The following is a 25,570-nucleotide window of genomic DNA, read 5'->3' on the forward strand; positions in this document are numbered from 1 at the left end:
ATTAATGACTTACTTCTTCCTATGGTAGAAATGTAAGGACTTCCCTGTCAAAAGGGAAACTCCTGCACTTCTGTGGATTAATATGCCCCTTATTAATTTGTCATACCGTGTATGTGTTTTGACTTTACATTAAGCCAGACACGATCATTTAATTAATTCTTCTTTCCTATAGCACCTCATTTTTCACACTATTTGTTGCCACAATGAATGCCATATATTTCTGTAGTAGCAAAGTTATGGAGCAGAAGAGATTCACAAAGCAAGCTTGTACTTTTGTGTACAAACCTCCTGGGCAAAGACCTCTAAGTGAACCTGTGGAGATGCTGTTAAACCTCATATTGCTGATGTATGTTTGTACATTACGTCCTGACAGATTAGCACTATCTCAGACCTACTGACCCATCTTATACTTCCATTTAGGTACTGTTATGGAAACTGATACTGTTCCAGTATGGAAAATTCAGAGTGCCAGTGCATTGGATAACCCATGGATACATGTACAATGTCAGCTCTTCCCTAGGAATTGCATGTGTGCATATGCCTATCCGTAGAGACTATGGGACAGTTCAGTCATCTGTAAGAGAAACGTAAGTTATCTCACATTTTTAAGAGGGTTCAAACTCTGTGCATTCAAACTATGCACAGTTGTCACCACAGTACTCTAAATCCACTGCTTGGCTTGCCTGGTGATAAATTCTTGTATTTGCCTTACCTCTGTCTTATTATCTGCTTGTTATATGCAAAATACAGTAAGATTTTATTTTTCCAGTGGAATTTTATCTCATCACAGAAATATGAGATACACAGATGCCCAATAAGTATTCAGTATAGAATGCTCTTGAGCCAGCATAGACCTGGTTTTGCATTACATAAATGGCAAACATGTAATGGCATACAATCTCCTCTCTGAAACAACCAGGATTTCAGTAGCTCAGATGTTCAAATGTTAGTTCTTCCTGCAAGAACTGTAGACAGATAGGCGTATGTCAACATCTATAAAAGATTTTGAATAAAGAGATTAAGATAAAGCAGAGACTGAAATTGAGCCTCTAGAATGAAAGCTCTGGTGCTTAAGGTTTTCAGGCTGTACTCAGAAACCTCTGTGATCTGCATTCACATACAGTTCTTATCTCTCTTATGAGAAATTAAATACTGGAGATAAGGAAGAAGGGAGCCATAAATCAAATATAGAGTTATTTTTCTAACTTGATGGGAAAAAACCACAGAAATTGAGGTTTATGTGAACAAATTCTCTGTTACTCTAGTAAATCCAAACTCACATATATCTTTGGATAAGAAAAAGATCAATGATGTGATTCATTATTCTTCAGCATTACCTAACAGATAGCAAAGAGGCAGAGAAATGATGAGCTGAAATCTCAGCAAACCAATCAGCAGGGAGTGAAAACCAAGAGGTAGCCACCTTCTAATAAATCCCAAACGAGACAGATCACCATGTGGGACCTGTGAGTCAATGTGCTAATGAAGCCATGGAACCTGTAAATCCTGTCAAACATTTGGAGTCCTTCCTTCACTTCCTTCAGGAAGCGTACATTAAGATTCATTTCTGGGCTTTTTTTGGTGTTCTTTTATGTGTAGAACTGAATGTCTCCGACTGAAGTCTGTCACCTACTTAGTGTTATTCTCCCAAAGAACATCTCCTGAGGATGAACTTGGTAATGGTAGCTTCATATATCTCCTTTGCAAATGTGAGTGCTTTGGCTTAAAATCACATTAAACAATGTATTCTAACCACTGCTATTTTTTAGCAATCCTGCTTCAGACAAAACACTGCAAACATGACAATGAAACATTCACATGACGATCCAGCCCCCTGCCCCCAATGTGCAACCCTGAAATGTTATAAATACAATACTAGAAGAGCAAATAATAAAAAAAAAAAAAAAAAAATGTAATAGACTTAATAGGAAACCTTGCTCACTCGTCCTCTGGTAGAGCTCCTACATTCATCGATAAAAATATTAAATATACGCTTTCCTGGTGTTATTTTTTCCCCTAAATTATGAGAACAGCTGTCCTAAGTCAGACCAAATCTAGCTACTGCCTGTCTCCCACAGTGAGGAGTAGCAGATGCCTAGAGGAAAAAATATATGAAAAAAATTATGTAACTTCTAAGCAGCTACAACTGATAGGTTAAAGATTAAATAAACCGAATATAAATCAAAAATACATGAAAATGAGCTTACAGGTTGGCTCACAGCAACTAAAAATTACTTTTAAAAACAGAACTAAGGGTATAAGAGCCCCTCATGGAATTTAAGCATTGAATTTAATACATTATCACTTCCTTGGAGTCAACAAAAGGAGCTCTTCTAATGTAATAGCATTCCAATATTGGTCATAACCGTTAGCAAATCTAGTTCAATAAAACTCAACATAAAACACTGCAACCGGCTTATCAGCAAATTCGTAAAACCATCCATCATCCACAGTCACAGACAATGAAGAGAGCACGGACAGACTGCAAACCCCGTATTCACACTGACTCACATGAACAGTCCAACCAACTTGATCTATAAAACACATGTAACAAAAATTGATTTGGGGAACACAAAGTGGGGTGGACCATGACCTTTTCTGCAACCGAGGTGACTGCATTGGTGAGCAAGAAGGGAAAAAATCTGTGTCCCCAGATGTCATTTGTACTTCCAAAAAAATAATACCTTGCCACGCATAGATTAGAGCAGGCTTCCATGTAACAAAAAGAATTACATTAAAAGGAAATTTCAGTTATGAAACTATGTAAATTTTGGGGGGTGAAAAGTACATAGTTTTGTTTGAAAGTACATAATTAAGTTGCAACAGTCCATCTCACAAGATCAGTGTCCAGACTGAAACTTTAGATGGACTCCTGCAACTTAATTATGTACTTTCTGTGTGTCCAAAATGGAGCGGCATGTTACACTCTCAACACTACTAAATCCATGCAGAATTCAATGGGCAATGGGGGACCTTTTACTCTCTCAACACTAATTCTTTGCATAATAGCTTAAATCTTTTTATTCTCCTCCTTCTCCCACACCATCTCAATAGTTTAAGACTGTGGGAAGCAACTGCTTAATCCTCTATTCAGAATGTTATACCAAAAGCAAACATGAAACACATATTTGGTGTTTATCTTAATGAACAGAAGGCTCTTTGATGCCCCATCTCCCACTTCTTTAGAGCGGCTAATTCAAGCTCTGTTTTCACACAGTGAGGGAAGTTAGAAGTCTTTGTTCTGAATAAAACGAGCAGCACATTCTGAAAGAAGCAGCTCCTAATTTTCAAACATCATAATGAAGAATACTTTGCCTTTTTTTTTAAATTTCTTGGGAGTAGTATGAGAGAGGGGAAGTTGTATGTGCCAGCTGGCTGACTCACTTTTAGTATAACTGTTTTAATTACAGGTACAATCCAATTTCAGTTAACTGCTTGTTAGACTGAAAACTCTCTAATAATTCAAATAAGCTCCAGGTAAGATACATTGAATTTACTGTTTGCTATTGTTATGAGGTTTCTTTTTTGAGCCGGAGGAGGGTGTGTGTGCATGTCTGTCCATCCTTTTTTTTCTTCCATGAGCCCAAGCCATACTCTCAGCAGAGGAAATAATTTCAGGATGACTTTTCAAACCATAAAACCAGCAACATAAAAGACGAATGGGGAGGCTTTCTTAAAAAGGTAGACTGTTTTGCACACCGCATGAAAGCAGCATTCAAAGCGCAGCTCCAGAGTGCTGGATGACATGAGCCCACAGAGGTTTCTGTGAGAACAACAGAATCATCCCTAAAAGTACGTATTTATGTGATACTCACATTTTACCTCTAAAGGCTTTATCTCCCAAGGTTTTTCTCAGTCCAGCAGAACAACTTCTGCTTATGATTCTGTCATCTTAATGACTAAATGCAAGAGAAGCTCGTACTATAAAAGCACATGAATTCTCCCGGTAGCTGTTAGAAACCTGAATATAACATACAGGCCTGTTTTCTGCTTTGTTATAAAAGTGGCTTTGTCCTTTGTTTAATGGAGCCTGCTATGCACAATTCCTTGAAGTTAGCATGTGAAAGCTTTACTACTGCTTGTTTCCTGGTATTTTCAGCTCTCAACAGTTAGACTGCTAATATGAGGCAGAGCATAAAACTGTTTCTTTGTCTCAAAGCTACAGTCATGGGGATTTAGAAAACGGAAGAAGGGGCAATAAGTGTTACGTTTTCAAGTCAATAAGACTAATTCAGCACTGACTTTGCATGAACACTTACTGATCTATTTATTTACCTACTTATCTGAGTCAGCAACAACTTTCTAATCACTTTAACGTAGTAGGAGTGAAACCTTTCTCATCTTCTGCTCAGCCAGAGACTATGATACTATCATCAGGTCTGCAGTTAAGCACAATTCTTCCCTCAAATAACTTTTCTATAAGAGCCAGTCACCGGTACTACTTGATGGTCTCATGATGTTCTAATGGCTCCGCAGTTTTGTGGGTTGTTTGTTTTGGTTTTTGTTTTCCCCTAAGGGGAGCTGCAGACCAATGGAGACAAATTACCTGCACCAAAAATAAGCTGAATATAAAGATAAATCCAAATGTGTTTTTCTTAGGAGGAAATCTCTCCCTTAGCATCAAGAGAACCCTTTAAAATATTCTGAAAACCCAGCCAACTTCTTTCTTTTTCTCCCTAAGATGACAGATCCCAATCTGAAGTCTTGCTAGGATATAAATCAGTTCTGCTTCAAAGCTCACCATGCCTGCATTAGGTGAAGAAGAATGGGTAATCGTGTGCTCAAACCTTACACTTCAGTACCCACCGGTTTGACTCTACCTTCTTACAGGTTTTACATTAGCAATCCTTTTTACATAACATTTCTGGAATTTCTCTGTCAGCGAAACACTTTGGTGCCCAAGGCAGGATATCAATTTGCATTCCAGGTTTTCCCTGCCTGATAATATTGGTTGGACACCTTCCCTCTTTTTCTCTGGCAATCTCTGAACCAGGGCTGTGGCTGCCAGTGTATGAAGTAGTGGGGATGCTCTATGTCTGCTCTTCTGCAGCCTTTGTATCCCACCCTTTCTACGGCTCCACAGAAATTGCCCATCACAGCATTACAGGAAATACCACAGCTTCGTTTAATTAAACCAAGAAGTACGATACAGAAAAAGAAAAGTTTCCAGACAACAAATTCTAAGGCATGACATTGACTAGTGATGGAACAAGCTAAAAATTCACTCAGTTTTTCCATTCTGTATCTGTAACATTCAGAAATATTGAAAGTTCATAAAATAAGCTCTAGCCATTATTATTAACAGAACACTATTATTCTTAGTGCAATTTTGGATTTATTGATATTCATAATTTTATCACAGCCTGAAAGGATGCTTTGCCATTTGTTTTGCATTCTCAGACTAGGTCTCTGCTGGGTAATGTTTTTATAATAATAGCTACCATGGAGGGAACAAACAGTGTCATTCATGAGACAGAGGTAATAAAGCAGCTACAATGAATCCTAAAAACTGCTTTGAAATTTCCTTGATTTGATGCCTTAATCATAAGGAAGCGTGCAGTCAATATTGAAAAGCGCTCAGGATTCTTGGACCTCATCCTAAACTGAATTATACCAGGACTTGTCCCAAGCTTTTTAAACAGGCAACTGCTGTTTTAATAAATATCTACATTAACACCACAAAAGAGACCTTTAGCTAAACATTTCAGGAACCCCTGAATTCTTTAATTTTTTACTGCCATTTTTATCGACCCTCCCTCAAGGTCACAGCATTAACTCTGCTTTACATCATTCACTGTTCTTGTGAGGACCAAAGGGTGACCCGCTGACACATTTTCCTTCATGTGGCCATTTTTCCTGCCTGGATGTGGCAGGCTCAGATCTCTTGAAGGTCATTGGCGAGGTTTGTTAGATAGTGAGATGTGTGAACATACAGAACGTTTCACAGATAGTGAAAGGAAAAACTGAGAGCAAAAAATGGCTACTTTGCCACAATGCTGAACACTCTCAACACACAGGTTTGAGCAATGATATTACAGTCCCAGTTTCACTTCTCAAGAGTTCATTCAATAAAAGTGAGATGCCAGTACTTCTAAAGTACGGCCACTGCTGTGGCACACTCAGCAATAACCTCTGTAAGAGAGTACCAGTATTTTTATAATGTCCTGCAGTGTTGGCTGGCATAAATTAACTTTTGGCAGGTTGTCATTACATTGCTCATTCCTATGAGCTTCTGAAATCCACTGCACCTAAAATATTGTGTGCCCTCCGAGTCATGAGAGTGATGAGTAACAAGGTAGTGTCGTGGAGAAAGACTGAACATCTGTAATTTTGTAAGCACAGGATAGGTATTTCAATCAATTGCAAGTCCAGTGTGCAGGATTTACTAAACAGAAGACTGGAAGAGAAACCTAAAGTAGAAAGTATGAATATTATAAAGTAATTTATTCTAGTTTTTGCTTCCTTCTAAGGACTGTAGGTCGTGTGCTTCAGAAAGAATTAACCCCTTGGTTATTAAGAATTAATCTCTTGGTATTACATCAGCTTCGATAAGCTATAACACCATAAATCAGTCAGAATCTGTACTTCAGATTCAGTTCAGAAGAGCTGAAGTACTTCAAGACATGAGCAATTCTGATGTGTACCACATGCTGTCTCGTGCTGTAAATCAAGACCTACGGTAAACTAGAGAACTGCCCCTGAAGACAGACTTAGACAAGGTTAGAAGAAAATACTGATCTGAGCAAGGCATCGGTGAAGGATGAATGCTACCAGCTCAGAGGGAGCCGCTGTCAGGGAAGAGAAGCGAGGCAGCACACACTAAGGAAGCCCTGGCCTTTTCCCACGGCAACCTGGTACACCTGAGCTCTGCAGAAGTGTGGGAAAAAGAGCAGGGGCTGCCGCTCGCTGGTGTGTCTCTTTTAGCTCTCCATTTTTGGAATGCTTTTTCTTACGTCCTGACACAATATTACCAAAGTGGTAATACCGGCTACTGCTATTCAAACTGTGCTACGAGATCCACATTTTAAGATGTTAAAGAACACTATTGGGTCTACTGAAGGGAAAAATCAGAAATACAGCTCTTTTTGTGTTTTCAGGTTATTTAGTATTATCTGCCATACACTTCTTTCTTTCTCTGATGCGGCATATTTGCTAAAGAAATCTAGAATGCAGAAACAGCTCCCTTTTATTATTTGATAAATGGAAATATTCAGAAAATATTGGGGGCTTTACCAAGGAATGAAGAAATTCAAGGAAATAAATACAGAGATAATCCTTGTAACTTTCTGTTTCATTCTTGCTCCACCAATGAGAAGTGCAGTCTTGCTACTATAAATGAAAAGTATGACCATGAAAAGAGCTTCATAGTTAAAGCATCATGAAATAAAAATCTTTAGAAATGAATCACAGTATATACAGCTACTATGCCTAACAGACACTGAACGTTACTACTGACAGCAAAGCAAGTTGACGCAAGCTTGGCTGCATGACCTTTGACTGCACAGAGATACATGATATGCAAATTTCATAATATGAAGCAAAGAATCTATTTTATTACCTTAGCCTTGAATTACAAGAATTTGTTGAAATATCTTCATCTAATACTCCTTCTTTTTTTCCACATTGAAAGATGCTTAACTCAATATATGAGACAAATTGAATGGCTTCAATCACACGAGACCCCTTCTTAGAAAACCTTGCCTTGCCTTAGTCTCTCTAGCTGAGCGGTTGCGAGCTCTGTTTTGCAGTTGAAATGACTCAATCCTTTTAAAGATTATTCTTTAGTCTATTTTGTTTATTAGGTGACTTTATGCAACAGGTATCCTCTTCTGAACCGAACTAACCAGAACAGCTATTTCAGGCTGCCCAAGCTTCTACTATTTCTAGAATCAACCTTTCTGGGCTGACCAGACCTCTGGTGGTCTCAGATTTCCAGGAGATGATTCTAGAGGAACTACATCACCCTACCGTGGTACTTTGCAAGAGATACAAGACACTTAATTCAAAACAGCAGCTAACTTCAGACAGATTAGGACTGCAGTGATTAATCAAACTGTTCAAACATTTGACTGCAAACCCAAGAGGAAAACTTTGATAATTAAGAAGTGTGAATTTAAATGCATGGCAATGCATTTAAAGGCTGCATGTGTCAAACATTCACGTGGGTGCATTTCATGCAGAACTAGTACATTCATTTACCTCCCTGCAACTCTTCTGCCTTCTCGCGTATGGCAGGATATGAGGGAAAGCAATATGTAAGTGATCAGTCCTGTTTCATTTTATGAGAACAATAACGGTCCTACAATATTTTGCGGGTTCCCACCCACAAAATCTTTTTACTGGTACTCAGCGACATTTTTCCAAGGACCTCCTCAATAATTTTTAAGAGTTCAAGAACATCTTCAATGTTTATTATAATGGTTTGAACTTACTGAGCAGTTTTCAACAGGGAAATTTTACTAAATCAGTGAGACCAAAATGCAACTGCTAGCACACCAACCTTGGTGCGTCGTTCTATTTTAGGGTGTCCTAAAGTGACACCACGATCAGATGAAGTGTTTATCAGATAATGTTAGCCTGGATGGTGATATGGCTTCTCTACCCTTTTCCCTTTCATTATAATTCCCATTATGACTCTCACCGGAGAGCTTTCTCAAATGAGAAGGCATCCATATAACTATGAAGAGAGATCAGAAAGATGCGGGATATGCCGGCCTTTGTGGCCATGGCAGGCAGTCAACTTGAACTCCCCAGGAGAGACAGAGCAGTACTGACAGCTACATAGCAAGTCCTTTTTCAGGAAGCTGCTGAAACTTCAGCGGTCTGGAACTGGTCTGAGAGGTTTTTTACACTGGTCAGCAATTTTGCTTTTTCTTTGTCTTCTCACCTACTTTTAAGACCATGCTCTCCAGAGTATGAGAAGGCTTAGCATCTGACATACCTCTTGCTCTCTATTCTTTCTAATAGCATTGTGTTCTATCCTTTTTTTTTTAATTATTCTTCCTAGCTATTCTAATATCATAACCTCCACACAGTGTGACAAGTGATAGAAAACCTAAATTTTGCTCTTAAGAGAGACTCTGCAGTGACTCAGAGAGTTCTACTCTCTCACATACCAACTTAAGACAGATGTTTCACAGGATTAAAACACCCCTCATAAAGCTGGAGAACAAATAGATAAATAAATAGATAAGTAAATAAACGTTGGCTCAAGCACTTCTTTCCTTCTGTGTCTCTGAACACACAAGAAATAAATTGATTAATATCCTCAAGTTATGATGAATCACACGATTTTCCTAGGATCAGTAGAAGTGGTGAAGTTGGAACACTTCACCTGTCTTGAACACAGAACAGTAAAGGAAAAAGGAAGGTATTATAAATTGAAGGGTCAGAAACATTATAATTTTATGGTCCTACCCAGACTTGGCTCACTCGTAAGGTCAAACCAATCAATCGATCAAAAAAAAAAAAAAAAAAAAGCTTTCTTTTTGAGGCCTTGACAATGCAGGTCTTGCCAAATGTACTCATTACACCTCTTCCCGATTTTCTTTCTTTATCGGAATGATGCTGTCAAGTTCAGTATTCGATCTACTATAAAAGCTTAGATCCTTCTCTATCAGAGCAGATAACAAGATGCGTTGGTAACAAGACAGCATGCTGATTATTTCTGACTAAAAATTGAACCTTGAAGGCTCACTTTGTTCAACAGCCAGAGACAGGAACCGCAGTCTTTATTTTCTTCTGCAACCTACCGAACATTGACTCAACTCACACTACACTTTCTTGTAACATATGATGAGCTCTGTCATGTAGGAAACAAATTAATCCTTCATCTTATCCAGCTCTTTCTCTTCCCTCATTTCCACAACTCTTTATGGATAATATTCACCGAACTTGGGTATGTGCAATATATTTGTAATTTTTTCTGAAGATATTTGGTAAAAGAGAAGTTAAACACATCACTATACTTGTCTTCTATTTTTGCTTTTTGACTATGCTGGTATTAGTTTCCTCCACAGATTTTGTCTCTTGATCTATATGCAGGGAAGAGACGGAGGCATGTGTCGGGGGCGTCAGGCAGTTTAATGTCAGTTGCTTGTAAGCCAGGTTAGTCAGTAATGTATTCAGAGCATATTAAAGCCGACAGGATCCTCTGCAGCTGTAAAGCTCTCCTGCAGCAATCAGCAAGAATATCTTTCCATATGCTACGCGTTGTTGAGATGCGGGCCCACCTTTTCAAGACATTTTGAGATTCCTCCGTGCTAACTGAATGCCCCCCATCCGACTTGAGTTCTTTATTTTTTGTATTTTGTTTTGCAGCAGAGACAGGAGTATTTGACCCAAAGACAGAGGCCGGATCAGCCTGTTTCGCACAGCTACTTGTGGAGCGGACATTTATTTAAAACTCTCCCTGTCAGAACAGAATGATCTATTAGTACCACAAAATGTCATGATGCCCAGAGACAGATTTTGAGAATTTCTGCTTTCATGAACAGAAAGACACTTTCAAGACTAATTTATGAAATGGAGAGCAAAATCTATCTTTAAAACCTCTTAACACAGCCATAAAAATGTATTGCTTTTAAACACCTATGATGTTATTCAATTAATGGATTGGTATTGCTACTCTCAATTTATAAATTCCAATTTATAAAACTCTCAGCCTCTTTTTTCTACCCTTCTTGTTCTCATGCTCCCCCTTCTATTAACCTCCAGCTTTTATAGATTATTAAAGAAAATCAGGAATGTTCTCTGGCAGTTACACTGAATTGTATTTTAAATAATGTAGTCACTTTTCCACTTAGAGAGGAGAGTCAGCTATTTAGAACTTAGAACAATCTAAGGGCATGTCCATTTTTATAAAAGCAATGAAATCAATATGCTAAAATCATAAAATATGTCATTAATTAGTTTCAGACAGAAATTTATCCATTATTGTTATACTCAATTCTCACTTTTAGCTAATGGTAGGTGGAAAATGGTGTTCTGCTTATCAAGAAACTATGATAGTGATACTTTCTAATTATCATATCAGGAAGGAAGCTGAAGTATCCAGATCTAGCTAATAAAAACTCAAAGAAATGTTTGTTTCAAAGACATTCAAATATTTCATTCCCATGCAAACTTTTTGTGAATAGTGAAATGTAGGATCTATTAAGTAAAACATTTAAAATACAATGAAATAACTACTAAATACTATATCTAGATAGCTTATACTAAGTACTATATCTAGATGGCTTGACAGAATAATTTTAGACTTTCTCCTGTAAAATGTTATATTAAAATAAACACATTTCAGTGAGACAGATGACCCCTCAGACAGCTCTCCAGTGAAAATTATAACCAGTTCTAGTCTCTTCCTCTTTCCCAGTCCATTTGCTTATTCAAAAGATTGAGCAAATCAAAGGGGGGAAAGCTGATTTACTATTACTGTTACTATTATTTTATATTTAGAAACCATTACTTCTAGGAAAAAGAGGATTAGAATGTGGGACTCAATCCTTAGACATCTGCAATAGCATTTCCACCCTTTTTGTTTAATTTTCTATTTCAAGGAGATGTCCAGGTCATGTAAAATCACTTCTTTTTCAAAAATAACTCAAGTTTGGCTTGGTTTTACAATATTTTTCTCTTTGTCTTTTTTTTTTTTTTTTTTTGCTTTTGTTGGTTTTATTTGTTTGTTTGTTTGTTTTTTAAATAACTCTTGTGTTTGTTAAGGGATCTACTCTTGTCTTTATGTCTATGATAAATTCAACCAATTCTTGGAAAGAAAAGTAGCAGCCCCAGAAGAAAACCGGAGACAAAAAGTAATCTGATGGCTGGTCTGTATACACGCACTCCCACACAGAAACCCACTAATTGTGATAAATAAAATACCATCTGTCAAAAACATGTCATGTAAGTAAAAATGGAAAAAAATTTTCTTAGTGGGCTTTAGTGAAGAAAGACTTATTTAAAAATCACTTTCTGGTTTGTGGATTAAGAGGGGAGCTGCCACAGTCTGGAGAGATTTTATACTTTATCCTTAAGCTTTTCAGCAGTACAACTTTCTGTGTCAAGTTTCTCCTTCTGCCAGGCCTCCTCCTCTCCCTCCCTCTCAAGCGTTTTCATGGTTTTTTCTATTGGTTCTGTTCCTGTACTGTTGCTCCTCTCCAGACCTTTCATGTACCAGCAGAGGTGAGACTACTTGCTTCTGTCGCTAATTCACACTATATGAACAATGTCCACAGAATCACCCACTCTCTGAACCTCACAAGCAGCATTTTTTTCACAAATACAATCAAAACCAGAGTTGGAGATCTCACAAATCAAGTTCAAATCCACTCGTGTAACTTCCGATGTATTTCTTCTTGTAGCTGGGTCAGAAACTCTGAAGAGGTCCCTCCTAAGCCCCTGGGTCAACACAGGTGTGTCAGTGAAATGTATGTACATTCACTTTTTTTCCCTGTTAAATGTTCAAATACTTGCTTGAAGGATGGACCATGCAGTATTATTTACCTCATGTATTCCAAATATAATTCTACTCTATAAAATAAATAAATCAAGACTGGCTTTCAAGCAGACAGATGATGCAAGTAATGATCATTGGGGTTGAAAAAATCACATTTTCAAGTTCTTTTCTATAAGCAGGAGGACAAGAAATGTATTCGTGCTAACATAATAAAATTAAGTAGCATTTATAGTCTCAAGAGTCTAGGCATTTGCTGTTTAGGAAGGATACCACACAGCATAAGACTATGAGAACAGTGGAAGAGTTAGAAATGCTAGGCATCAGTCTGTGGCTTACGGTAACTGGCTTGCCCCATACTTTTTAAAATGGCAGTTCCTCCAAATAAAGATCATAGTCTTTTTAAAAGCAAACCAAGGCCATACTGAGATCTCATTAAAAGTGGTATCAGTCTAGGAGAAATCCATGACTCAAATTTAACCTCATCCTTATTTTCTGCTGCATTCATAAAAATTTCTTAACATACATACAGCTACTCTAAATGTACTCAAAATGCAGGCTATTAATTTTCTAAATTATTTATACAGATTTGGTTGTATTCCTTTATCAGTTTTCCCTTAGCTGTATTTCCTATTTATTGCATGGGCTTTATTCTTTCTACACTGCTAAAGCTCTGCATTTTCATAACGCAGAAACTTTCAAGTGGCAAGGTGATTCATAGACTACTTGGAATGTTACTTTTTAGATGCTTATCTTGGGGAGGAATAAATGGGAATGAGAAGTAATATTCCAAATCTAGAATAATTTCAGAATCTTCCAGCTGATTTTTTTTGTTTACCAGTATGTGATCACACTGCTGCTGGGAGTGGGTGGAAAGTAACAGGGGACAATTCCTCTTAAAAAAAAAAAAGAAAAGAGTTTATCAGAAAATGTAAGTTCCAGTGTAGCTGTGTGAGAGATGAAATAAATACCAATGCATTGCAGAACTCATAAAGAACTCATAAAGCAAGTCCTCAGGGCTTGCTGTTACTTCTCACCTTCTGCTTTCTGAATATCAACAGCTTATGTTTTTAAGATTTTTTCTGAAACAATGAGCTAGAAAACTAAAGTTTTTTTTTAAAAAGGATGTTCTTAGTCACGTGAATATAAAACAAAGCTTTAAGGAACATGTCAATTATTTCAGACTCGTGAAAAAAATCTTAACTGCTGAGGTCACTGAACCTGCACTCATTTTGAAAGCATTCTTAAACCGTTGGTCCATTACTTCAAATGTATAAATATATACATTGTAATTTCATATCTTGTGCTCTATTAATCCCATAAACTAACCTGAAACAGAGTAGCACAAAATTACTCCCAATAAACATAAAACCACAAACGGCATTTCAGAATACCCTCTTTCCCACTGGCTGAGGAATCAAATGTGCCTTGTCAAACACCCGGGGATCCGACAGATCAAAACTTTGAGACATGAAAGGAAGGAGAGAAGGGACAGCCTCACAAGACGCGGCAGTTAGCCAGACTCAACCTAGGTGCTCCACAAGGACACTGTGAAACAGGCGCTGCCCACAGACACACAGCATTGGGATAAGCTGCGCGACTAATACAAGGGGTGGTGTTAGCTGCAAAACAGTTGTTCTTCGGCTCCTAATAACACATCTGTGAATCTGTATATTTATGACTATTCTGCAATATTAAAAAAAAACAAAACCCCCAAAAAACCAACCCAAGAACAAACCACACACACGCACACGGTGGCTTCCAGCCTGCCACAATCCATGCCCTCGCTGGCTATAAGCTCTATCTACACAAAAAGCCCTAAATGCCAGCAAAAGCCACGCGTGGGACAAGTCAGCAGCTCTGACCTGCCACAGCTCACCCAGCTCCCTTGGCACCATCGTCTCACTCGCCTGCAAGGAGTTTCCTAGCAGAGTTGTCAATCTGACTTGGGCTTGTGTTGCCCTTGCTTTATTCTCCTTGTCCCTGCCAGGACAGTTCACAGGTTGAAGGTGGCAACTCTGTTTTGGTCTCTGCGTAACAGCATAAGGTCTCTCAAACCAGAATACTTAGATGTTGCAAGCAGTTTTCTATATAAATGTGAAAACAGGACTGGAAGGAAGAGGGAGATTTCTGGCTCTTTTCTGTACCGAAGTAAGAGGGAAGATATGTGACAACAAGCAAGTGCCCAAATACATGTATTAAACCTCTGTAAATTCTTGCATTAATATTATGCAATACATAACACCAAGGAAGTTTTTAAAACATGGCACTGACATCCTAAAAAGTCATATTTCTCTTAAAATATAAAGCACCATGCTTTACAAGACAATTTCCAATTTCCACCTCCAAACAATACTGCTCTCAAGTTGAGAGTATTCGAGCCGAATCTCCTCCTAACCTCACTAAAACAATTGCAGTGAATCAAATCACAGTGAAACTTTGTCTTCCTACGCAGGCACATAGCTCCCACTGAATGCTGTAGGAATTGGACATGCTCAGAGACACGCCACGCTCAGCTTCTTCAGCTCGACTATAACCACAGCTGCACTGTGCATCTTGGACAAGCATGAAAATCTCAAAGAGAGCAAGGCTTTTTTTTTTGCCTGGGCTCTAATTTCCATGACTCATGGGTAAATCAGCTTACCTATGCTTCTTCAAAGACTGCAAGCTCTGTAGCTTCCCTTTTCTTGTCTGCTCATTTGCGTGGCTACACATCTGTTAAACTGTTTCTGAAACCAAAGGCATTCAATGCCTAAAACTAATATTCTTCAGGATTAATGAATATAAGAATGCAGGTTTTCACTACAAAAAAAAAAAAACCTATAAGGTGCTCAAAATAAGGGTGGTAAAAGCCCTTCATATGATAAGTTAGACAGCAGCAGCTGAGTTTCTCAGCAGCCAAGTCGCACAGCTGCTGTACTCCACTCCAAAAGCTCTTCTTGCTCGGCTTCAGTCCTCAGAAACATCCCACCAGAAGAATGTGTTGAAAAAAGTGGACCAGAAAAAAGGTCCACTTCTTTTCAAAAGCCATTAGATCGGTATCAGGTGATATGATACTTTGCACTTCTAAAAGTAGTTGGCAGCATGATTTCCTATTCAAGATGGCATTATCTCTCATACTGTGACAGTCACAAATACTGAACTTGGGTGCTTTTGCTGGATTGTGGGCTGTAAACTACCATTTTTTTCTAGTTAAATAAAAGATGTTCAGAAGAAATAATGCTATAAAAAGAGAGAGAAGGGCTGAAGATGTATCCAGTGTCCCACAGACTGTATCTGAAGAAATGCTTTCTTGTGTTGACTAGCAAACAGGAAAGCGATGCCGAAAAGAGAAATTAAACATTTATGAGGAAAAGATGAATGAGCTTTAAAAAAATTATACTAAAGCTGTGCCATTTGTCAGGGTTTTGAAGGAATCCTGAGAATGAGAGCTTAGGGGCTTTGAGTAGCTTGTTATATAGGTTTCCCCCCCTCCGATTCGTGAGGCAGCTTATATTTTACAGCTAGCTTCCTTCAGACAGTTTTGTCAATCCTGCACTTTGTTCTTCTGCTTAGAAAGATTTTATTCAAACACTGTTGCAGGTGGTCCACACTTAAGAGTAAAAGAAACCTCCCAAAACTGTGCAGAAAAGATTAGCTCTGGCTCATATTTTTACCACAAATATTTTGCCAATATTTTACACTTTTTCTTTAAAAAACCAGGCAATTTAGCCCAATTAGCTAAGTGGTCTCAATACAAAAAATGGATTTAAATAAAAAAAGTTTGCAGGTACCTAAGCTGAGATAAAGTACAGTTTTACATTTCAGAGGATATTTTTATTATCTCTAAGCAGGTGACAGCTACTGCCAGGTATAAGAACTATCCTTCTTCCTCCACTCCAGCCTTCAGTCTTCTTTAACTTTTCTAAGCTTTGAAATGAAGATGTTCTTAATACCAGAGAAAGAGGCTTTGCATATGAAACGAATTATTAAACTCACATGAGATGCATCCATTTTGGAGATGAGGGATTGCACGAAAGAAAGATACGCTGTGATCTTTCCCTTCTTGTCACCTTCATATTAAAACAAATGCTGTATCATTATTGGGAAGGGTTTGTCCAAGGTCACTCAATTGTTCAGCACTTACAAGCTGGCAGCCCATCACAGGCAGAAGCGGCACATATAATCATTACTGATGCTGGCAGTCCCCACCCTCGCTAATGCTCCTCGTTCTGTCAGGCAGTCCCTGGCTTGTCGCAGGCAAACGTAATTATTCTTTGAGCCGTGCTTCAGATCCGCAGCTGAAGGGAGCTGTTTGATGCTAGACCACAACTAAGTACCAAATGGTGTCATGCCTATTACAGAACACGCGAGTCAACAACTATTGTTTAATTAGGCTTAAATCTTCCCAGCCGAGGCAGAACATGAATGCCAAGCCATGTGCTGGGGATCTCTGAAGGAAAGCACCTCGCCTCCTCCCACGCGTGGAATGGCTGAAGGGCTGCCTTCTAGATGCTGCTGTACCTCCCAAAGAGGGCTCCCCCTTGGATGGCGTTGATCCCGTCTTCAGGAGATGGGTGAATGACTCAATTTCTCAGCTTCTGCTGTTACCGTCAGGCAGAACTAGACAAGCTACAAGATTTCCTGGCTCTAGAGCCTCACAGAAAATTCCCTCTGCTCTGCTAACATACCCCCCCCCCCCCCCCCCATTTTCTTTATTACTCCTCTTCAAAATTTGTAGTTGTAACTGCAACTGCTGAAACTTGACACTATTTAAATGACAACTGGATTTATTAACCTGAAACTAGGTATTTGAGTTTTCAGCCAAAAACTTTAAAACATGAACATTTTGGAGATGAAAAAGAATTCTGTTTAAAAGACTCATAACATTACATTGACTATCATTTTAACCTCATTGGTCAAAATATGTATCAACTAGTACGTTCAAAAACAGGAGAAGTAAACAAGTGTCCCACAAGCTGCAAAGTCTTGAAAAAGTTTTGCCCAGACTTTCAGTAACAATTATAACGCTCCCTACTTTCAAGGAATTTTATCCCTTTATGAAAACTTCTTCTTGAGGTGGAGAGGTCTTCATTAGTTCATTTGAAAATATTTAGATTTTACTACTCAAAAATTCCAGACATGTATGATTTAATACTATTTTTAAAATTACTGAATGCTCTCTTAGTTAATGTTGCCAAATTGACAAATACACCTGGAACGCTACACACATTATATAGAGAAAGAACAAAGTAAGCACTGCTGAGGTTGTTTATCTGCCAGGAACTGCTGTGGCATCAAAAACTCCCATAAAGAATAGCCTGCTCCATGATGGTAGTAGAACACACAAAAGCCATCGACTACTAACATCTTATAGTTATGCTTCTTTTCGGTAGCTTGACAATTCAAAATTAGCATTGATTTAAAACTCTCCTTCTGATAAGAATCAATACATAAAACATATCTCTGTAAGTACTGTTTACTGAGGAAAACACTAAAAAACAATAACAAAGATGAAGGCATTTGTTTTGTGAAGATATGTTGGGCTGCTTTGAGCAAGACACTTTTTAAAAAAGAATTTGTAAAGGGGGTGTATGCATATTTATGTAGATACCTTCACACTTTGCAATTATGTCTACTTTATCATATATCAGTTTTACTCAGTCTGAGCAAAGCTCACTATCCACAGACTGCTCCTCTTCCCCCTTTATTACGATGTACATAACAAATTTTGTTTGATGTATAAACAGGTGTATTTTCCAGGAAAAAGGTTTAATAAATGGGCTCTAAAGTGAAGACATTCTGCTTAAAAAATTACTGCAACACCACCCCCTTAAATTGCTTGAAATCAAAAACTTCATTAAGACCTCAGTCCTGGAAATAATTTATTAAATGCCATTAATAGTTATATTCTTGTAAGAGACTCTTTATAGAAAAGCCTGATAAAATCAAATCCATTGGGCTGCCTAGCAATTACTGTGAAAGTCCAGATAGGTTAAGAGAGAATTTTTCCTTTTTGGAGGTTGGGGGCTTTTCTTGCTTTCATATGGGGTTCTATATCCAGCTCATAACTCTCTTCTAATTGCTAGCACGTGGTTAAAAATGTAATGGAAAAGCTTTTATTTTCTATTAAATCCTTGATAGCTTTTTCAAGAAGGGCTAAACTCTAAATACTTAAGATCAGTTTCAATAACCATTTTTTACTATGCCCATAAAAAGCTTACACGCTCCATTTTCGTCCCTTGCTACCATTCCCATATGTGTAGCACAGACTCTTTCTTCCCCAAATGGTACACTGACACCATGAACCACAAGAATAACCCAATTCCTGATTCTGTGCTCATGGAAATCAATGAGAATTTTTTTAGTGATTTAAATTAATCCTGAATTAGATATGTAGTCTACACTCCTGAATGCCCATTTTTAGCTAGGTGCTGATGGACTTGTCCAGCTTTTCAGAAATGCTCCAAATCACAGTCAGGATTAGTCACTGAAAAAATTTGGTTTTAACCTGACAAGAAAAATTCAATTTCATGTCAAACAAAATATTTCAAGTATCGCCTTCTTCAGGCTCAAGAATGGTCCATCCCAGCAAGCAGGAAACCAAGAAAAGGCAGCAGGAGACTTGCATGGATGAACAAGAAACTCCTCACTAAACTAAAACATAAAAAGTAGAGAGGTGGAAACAAGGCCAGGTGACCCAGGAACGATACAGAGCCAGGGTCTGAGCAGGCAGGAATGTGATTAGGAATTTGGTGAGGGATGTAATGGGTAACAAGAAGGACTCCTACAAGCAGAAGCCCTGGTGAGGAAGGACACAGAAAAGGCTAAAGTTCTCAACACCTTCTTTGCCTGTCTTTACTGGTGACCCTCACCTTCAGGAATCCCAGGCCCTGACGCCAGAGAGAAAGCCTCGTCCAAGGAAGACTTACAATCGGCGGTGCAGGATCAATTTAGGGACCCCCTAAAATAAACTGGGCATAAACAAATCCGGGGACCCTGATGAGATGCACCCATGAGTGCTGAGGGAGGTGGCTGATGTCACTTGCAAGGCCAATTCTGATCATCTTTGAAAGATCTTGGTGACTGGGAGAAGTGCCCAAAGACTGGAGGAAAGCAAATGTCACTCCTATCTTCAAGAAGAGCAAGAAGGAGGACTCGGGGAATTACAGGCTGGTCAGCCTCACCTCAGTCCCTGGGGAGGTGACAGCAAATGAGTCTGGAAACCATTTCCACACACATGAAGGACAAGAAGGGGATCAGGAGTGGTCAGCATGGATTTACATAGAGGAAATCATGCTTAACCAACCTCATAGCCTTCTTCAATGACATGACCAATTTGGTGAATGAGGGGAGAGCAGTGGATGTTGTTTATCTGGACTTTAGTAAGGTTTTTGACACTGTCCCCCATAACATCCTCACAGATAAGCTGATGAAGTATGGGCTAGATAAGTGGACAGTGAGGCGGACTGAAAACTGGCTTAACTGCCAGACTTAGAGGGTTGTGATCAATAGCACAAAGTCCACCTTGAAGCTAGTCACTACCCCAGGTGTTGATACCGAATCCTTTGCTGTCTAACAACTTTATTAATGACCTGGACAATGGGACAGCATACACACTCGACAAATTTGCAGATGATACAACGCATGATTGTGCTGCCATCCAGAGGGACCTTGACAGGCTGGAGAACTGGAAAAAGGAACCTCATGAAGATCAACACAGAGAAATGCAAAGAGTCCTGCATTTGGGTAGGAGTAAACCCAGGCACCAGTACAGGCCAGGGTCTGACTGGCTGGAAAGCAGCTTTGTAGAAAAGGATCTGGATGTCCTAGTGGACAACAAGCTGACCACAAGCCAGCAATGTGCCCTTGGGGCAAAGAAGGTAAATGGTATCCTGGGCTGTATTACACTGGTGGAAGTGATCCTTCCCCTCTATTCAGCACTGGTGAGGCCATATCTGGAGTGCTGCATCCAGTTTTCAGCTCCCCAGTACAAGAGATACGGAGATACTGGAGTAAGCCTAGCGGAGGGCTACAACGATGAATAAGGGACTACAGCATCTCTAATAGGAGGAGAGGCTGAGAGAGCTGGAACTCTTTAGTAGCCTGGAGAAGAGATGGCTCAGGGAGGGTCTTCTCAATGTGTATAAATACCCAAAGGGAGGGTGCAAAGAAGATGAAGCAAGGCTCTTCTCAGTGGTGCCCAGTGACAGGACAAGAGGCAATAAGCACAAACTGAAACAGAGGAAATTCCGCCTAAACATCAGAAAAAACTTGCCAGAAAGCCCTCAGCCTTGAGCTGGGAGGGCTGTTTGTCTTCATTCCATTGAGCAATGCATTTAGTCCCTATGAGGGTCTAGAAAAGACATTACAGACTCATTCATTGATACAAGCAAAAGGCAAAAAGGGCTACCTATTTATGCTGCTAGTTTAGTTTTCTAATGATATATCCATTGCTCTTTCATACAGACACAGTGACTAACAGCTTTAATAACCCATAAGCAGCCAGACTTGATTACAACTCTCTTCATTGTATTATAAAATTCAGCCTCTTTAAAGAGAAAGCAGGGTTTCTATACAGCTGATCAGGAACGAGAATTCCTCTTATATATGAAATTCCAACATATTAAAAAGTAATTCTGATTTGAATTGCAAATATAAAGTGATTAAACTTCTGTGAAGTTAAAATTTAAAAAACCCCACACAATTCATGCCCATGAACAAGCATCTTCTCAATAATTTATAAACAAGCTTTAAGGAAGCAGTTGCTGGGGTTGCTGAAGAGATTGCACTCACTGGCCTAATCAAGTGTCTTTCCATCACATTGAGTGACATAACTCAAAAATTCACCATGTTGGTTTGTTCTGATTCCTGTATACTTCTAAAGTTAGTGAAAAACCACATCTTGCTAATTACATTTTGAGAGCATTTAACAAGATGTGTGAAAACTACTACCTTGTAATCTACAAGAAAACCACATAAATAAAAATATTTCCACATTTTGTAGATACAAGACACAATAACATTTCTTACAAAAATACCCCCAAATACCAGAAATTGCACATTTACACAAAATGTTTAAATTCCATAAAAGTTAAATATCAGAGAATAATTTGTTTAGTAACTACATTTCTGACAAATAACATCAGCAAACGAAGGCTATATCAATATCATCAAGAAGCTCTGCAGAAGACTTAGCTCTTTCTGGAGTTACCTTTCTGAGACTTGGTAGACTCTCAGTTGGCCACAACACACAAACAGAAGGCAAATCAGTTTCTGGATTTAAGAGCAGCTGAGTGAAAGTCTTCACAATTCTTGGGAACAAGCCTTATCACAAACCACCATGGGCACTGCTTGAGGGACAAGGAAGAGAGTTGCCAACTTTTCCTTTTAGCTGTATTCTACCAGGTTCATCAAATAAGAAAGAGGCCCCAATGTGGCCACATAAGGACTTCTTATGGACTTAGTGGAAGAAGGAAATCACCTGTGTAAGATACCACCTCATAACAAATCACATGGTCCTTATGGATTTTCCACATTTCCTGGAAGACTAGCTTCAGTGCACAGAGGTTGCTTGGACACCCTGGATCACTATTGCCAAGTTAAACAGGAAAAAAAGGCTTTTTCTGGAGGAAAACACTTGCAGCTCAATTAAAGCCAAGAAAACAAACCCCTGAGACTAACAAAGTTTCTTCCTTTATAAAGGAATCCTCCCCTATGGTAGACAGAATAAGATATCTATTTCCTAGTAAAACCCTTCTCATAAAGATCTGTAGGCCATGGATAACTGGACATAAACTATGCTAGCTCCAAGGCTATATATGTTGTAATAAATCCTGTACAGCTTCAAAATTATCATACAGATGTCCTAATACCATTTTTACCTTTCTTCTTTTACTTTCATATGCCCTAAGCTCAGTATTAAGTACAGGTCATCCAGACCTCGGTTTCACCTACACCAGCTCGCCAAAAACAACCTGAGGTTTTTTATTTATATATTCACTTACTGAAATAAGTAATAACATATTCAAGGTATTGTGATACCTTGGCATTAAGCAGGCTCAATTAAGATATGAATACTGGATTAATTTGCCACTTCTATTTGGAGCAGGGTGTTACAATTTACCTGCAACATAACAGTACAGTATGGTAAATCCAAAGATTTCTGCAACTGCTAGTCAAGTCACACTGAGATACTAAAAATTAAAATCGCCCCCCCAAAAAAGCAGTAAGTACAGCCACAACAAATTCTCCATAAAGGTAGTCTCTGGGGTCCTGGCAAGGGGGAGATGAATCTCAGCCCTTCTCATTGCTTAAAAGCAATTCCAGCTGCTGCCATCAGACAATGCGACAATTCTAACTGAGCCTCGCCTTGCACTCAGCAGCCTCTGCTTGGGTGGCCCTGCAAGGTCCTTCCAAAATTTAAATGTTTTATTCCATCACCACTCGCTGATGGACACAGAAAACTGACAAAATCCACTGAACAGTCCGCTGATGACAGACTGCTGACGCACATCTCCACAAAATCTTCCCAGTAAAGAACCACATGCACACAAAGCAATACAGAGGGCTCATATACCTCACGGTCGATGCTTACTCCCATTCTTTTTCCCTAACCTGCACCCTTCAGCCCCAGAAATACACAGGACCCACACAATTATTAAAACCAGTCAGTTCATATGCTTTATGCCACTCCTATCTAACCTCTCACAAACATCTATAGATCCAACCCAGGTATCTCGGATTATATCTGTTCCCTTTTAAGGATGCAGAGAAATCAAGTGACAAGAGGAGACAGAAGGTACCACTGCTCACCCAGCTCCTCTGGGGCAAGTAAGACCTGCAGCAACTTAGAGAACACTTCTGGCTGGTCAGTATTGTTGGGAAAGTTGGGATAAGGAGTTAACAGCAGCATTTTTGTCAGACATAGGCACATACTATCCTTCCCCACTCCTGGTGTTTGGGGTTTTTTTTCAGAAGTATGCAGTGTTACACTGCCTTCAAGGTAGAAGGAAAGTATCGACGATGTTGCCCATGCTTTAATTTTCTTCCCCTTGTCCTCCCAGGCCTCAGTCCCCTTTTAAATATAAGCCCAGAAGTTTGTAAAAATTGCTCCTAATTCTCTATTGACATGAGTATAAGACACAAAGAATGAAAAGGTAGTCAAAGATTGTTAACAGGAGAATGGGAAGCAGTCTTTAAGTGTCTCCTTCACCCCATGTTGTAAAGTAGATATGGGTGCTTTCTTTAAATCTCAAGGCATTAACACTGCTTCATAGCCATTCCGCCAGTTTCATTAATTGCATTTCTATTCCAATCATTTCATAAGCAGACTGTACTTATAATCTGGCTATTTATCCTAATGTTTGATGTTTCTGACTCACATAAATACATTATGTTTGAATGCAGAGAAGTACTTTGCATGACAAATTTGAGATTTCTGCCGGAAACATTTGACTGAAATTTATTTTTGCTATCCATAGGGAATAAGCCTCTACATTATTTCATTGTTATTCACATTTTGGTAATCGCATTAGGAACCTCTACTAAGAAATGAAATGGCAATGTGCCTTTTTTTCCCTCTAAGAGCAAACGTCTCCCTCCCCCTCCCAAAAGCACAGACCTTGAAAAAGCATTAGAAAATTAAAAAGCCAACAGAAATAAAATGATGTATCTATGTTTGAATATTCATTAAAACACAACATTGCTTAGTCACTGCTCGCCATTTGGATGATGCATGGTGCTTAGGCAAGCTTAATGCAATAATGGGAATTCAGTCTTGTTCTTACGGAATGGGTGTAGACTTTAGTGGACAGATTCCTAACGGTGCTCAGCTGTCCTAATTGCATTAATATTGTTAGGCCATAAACCATTCTACATCAGTTGATGATCTGACTTTATGTTGTAAATAAGACCACAGAGAAATAGTAACAGATTTCATTTCTGGGCTTTATTCAGATCCGTCTTGATGTTCCTCATTCTATCCAGCAGCTGCTCTACCTACAATGCTTTATACTAAAAACCACATGCCTGAGTTGTTTACTGGAGTTATTTGCCCTTGGCATTGTTTGCCCTTTGCTTCTGTATTGTTATACTCTTCTATCCCAGAGACTTCCTCTAGCAGTTCCCGCGCTGGCAGAATATTTACCGCACTTTATCTCATTCTGTATAGCTATTATCAAACATCACAAGCACAAGAAAGGATGACATAAAAATATCTTTGGGCTACTAAAACCCATGAGTCCAATTCATCTCTTGTTTCACCTCACAAATCGCAGCGATCTGTTAATTGTGTCCCCCGCCGCTTTTAGATTTTGTGAGCATCAAATCACAGCAAGTTTCTTCTCTGGAATCTGCTGAAAGAAACAACAAAAACTACAACTAAACAAAAAATGCTGCCTCTACTCTTACCCTTTTTAACAACAGTTTTCTAATCTGAATACCTGATGTATTTCCTGCCACCTGAATGTTTGGCAGCACTTGAGAACCTCCTTTGCTCTGTTATACCATCTCACAACTCCCATTGATCGCATTTCCACTAGCTAACTAGCAGGAAACCCTAGTTTTCTGTACTTGGAAAAAATATGAACACAAAGTCATGGTGAAAATGGAAGCCTAGGAGAACACACAGCCTCGCACCCCCAAGCGTAGCCATTCTGCTGAACCAGTTGTGCCTGCATTCAGAGTGTGAAGAGGAGGCTGTTGAACTGGACACATTGAACACCATGGGCACCTTTCCCAGCTGTGACCCAATGCCTGAGGCTCAGGCCCATCACAGGACAGCATATGGCAGACATAAGCACCCACAAGACATCACTTCCCAGTAGCATCTCACATACCACTTCCCATAAGTGGGAAGATTTGATATTTTTTTTATGTATTCAAATAAATTAGTAGGGGAAGAACATAATGCAAATAATCATTTTGTCCATGAGCTCAAGGCACCTGGCAAATCCAACTCCCTAAATATCAAATCTCATCATGAGATCTACACAAATAACTCCCATGTAATGCTGCCCTGCAACTGGGCTTGCACTGTAAGTATTTCAGCATATCTCCTTCCTTTTTCCCATTCTATAACTTTCTGTGCTGGCTGCAGCCATCGGCCTGATCTTTTCATCCTCTGATTAGCTGGTGACAGAT

At 39.0% G+C, this 25,570-nt stretch overlaps 1 protein-coding gene across 2 annotated transcripts in view; it reads right to left on the bottom strand.

Annotated features, from left to right (window-relative positions):
* Positions 1-25,570, bottom strand: part of MOCOS (molybdenum cofactor sulfurase) — a 225,253-nt gene that overhangs the window by 58,079 nt on the left and 141,604 nt on the right. The window lies entirely within an intron of this gene.

This window comes from Haliaeetus albicilla, chromosome 3 (assembly GCF_947461875.1).
Source record: "Haliaeetus albicilla chromosome 3, bHalAlb1.1, whole genome shotgun sequence".
Lineage (NCBI taxonomy): Eukaryota > Metazoa > Chordata > Aves > Accipitriformes > Accipitridae > Haliaeetus > Haliaeetus albicilla.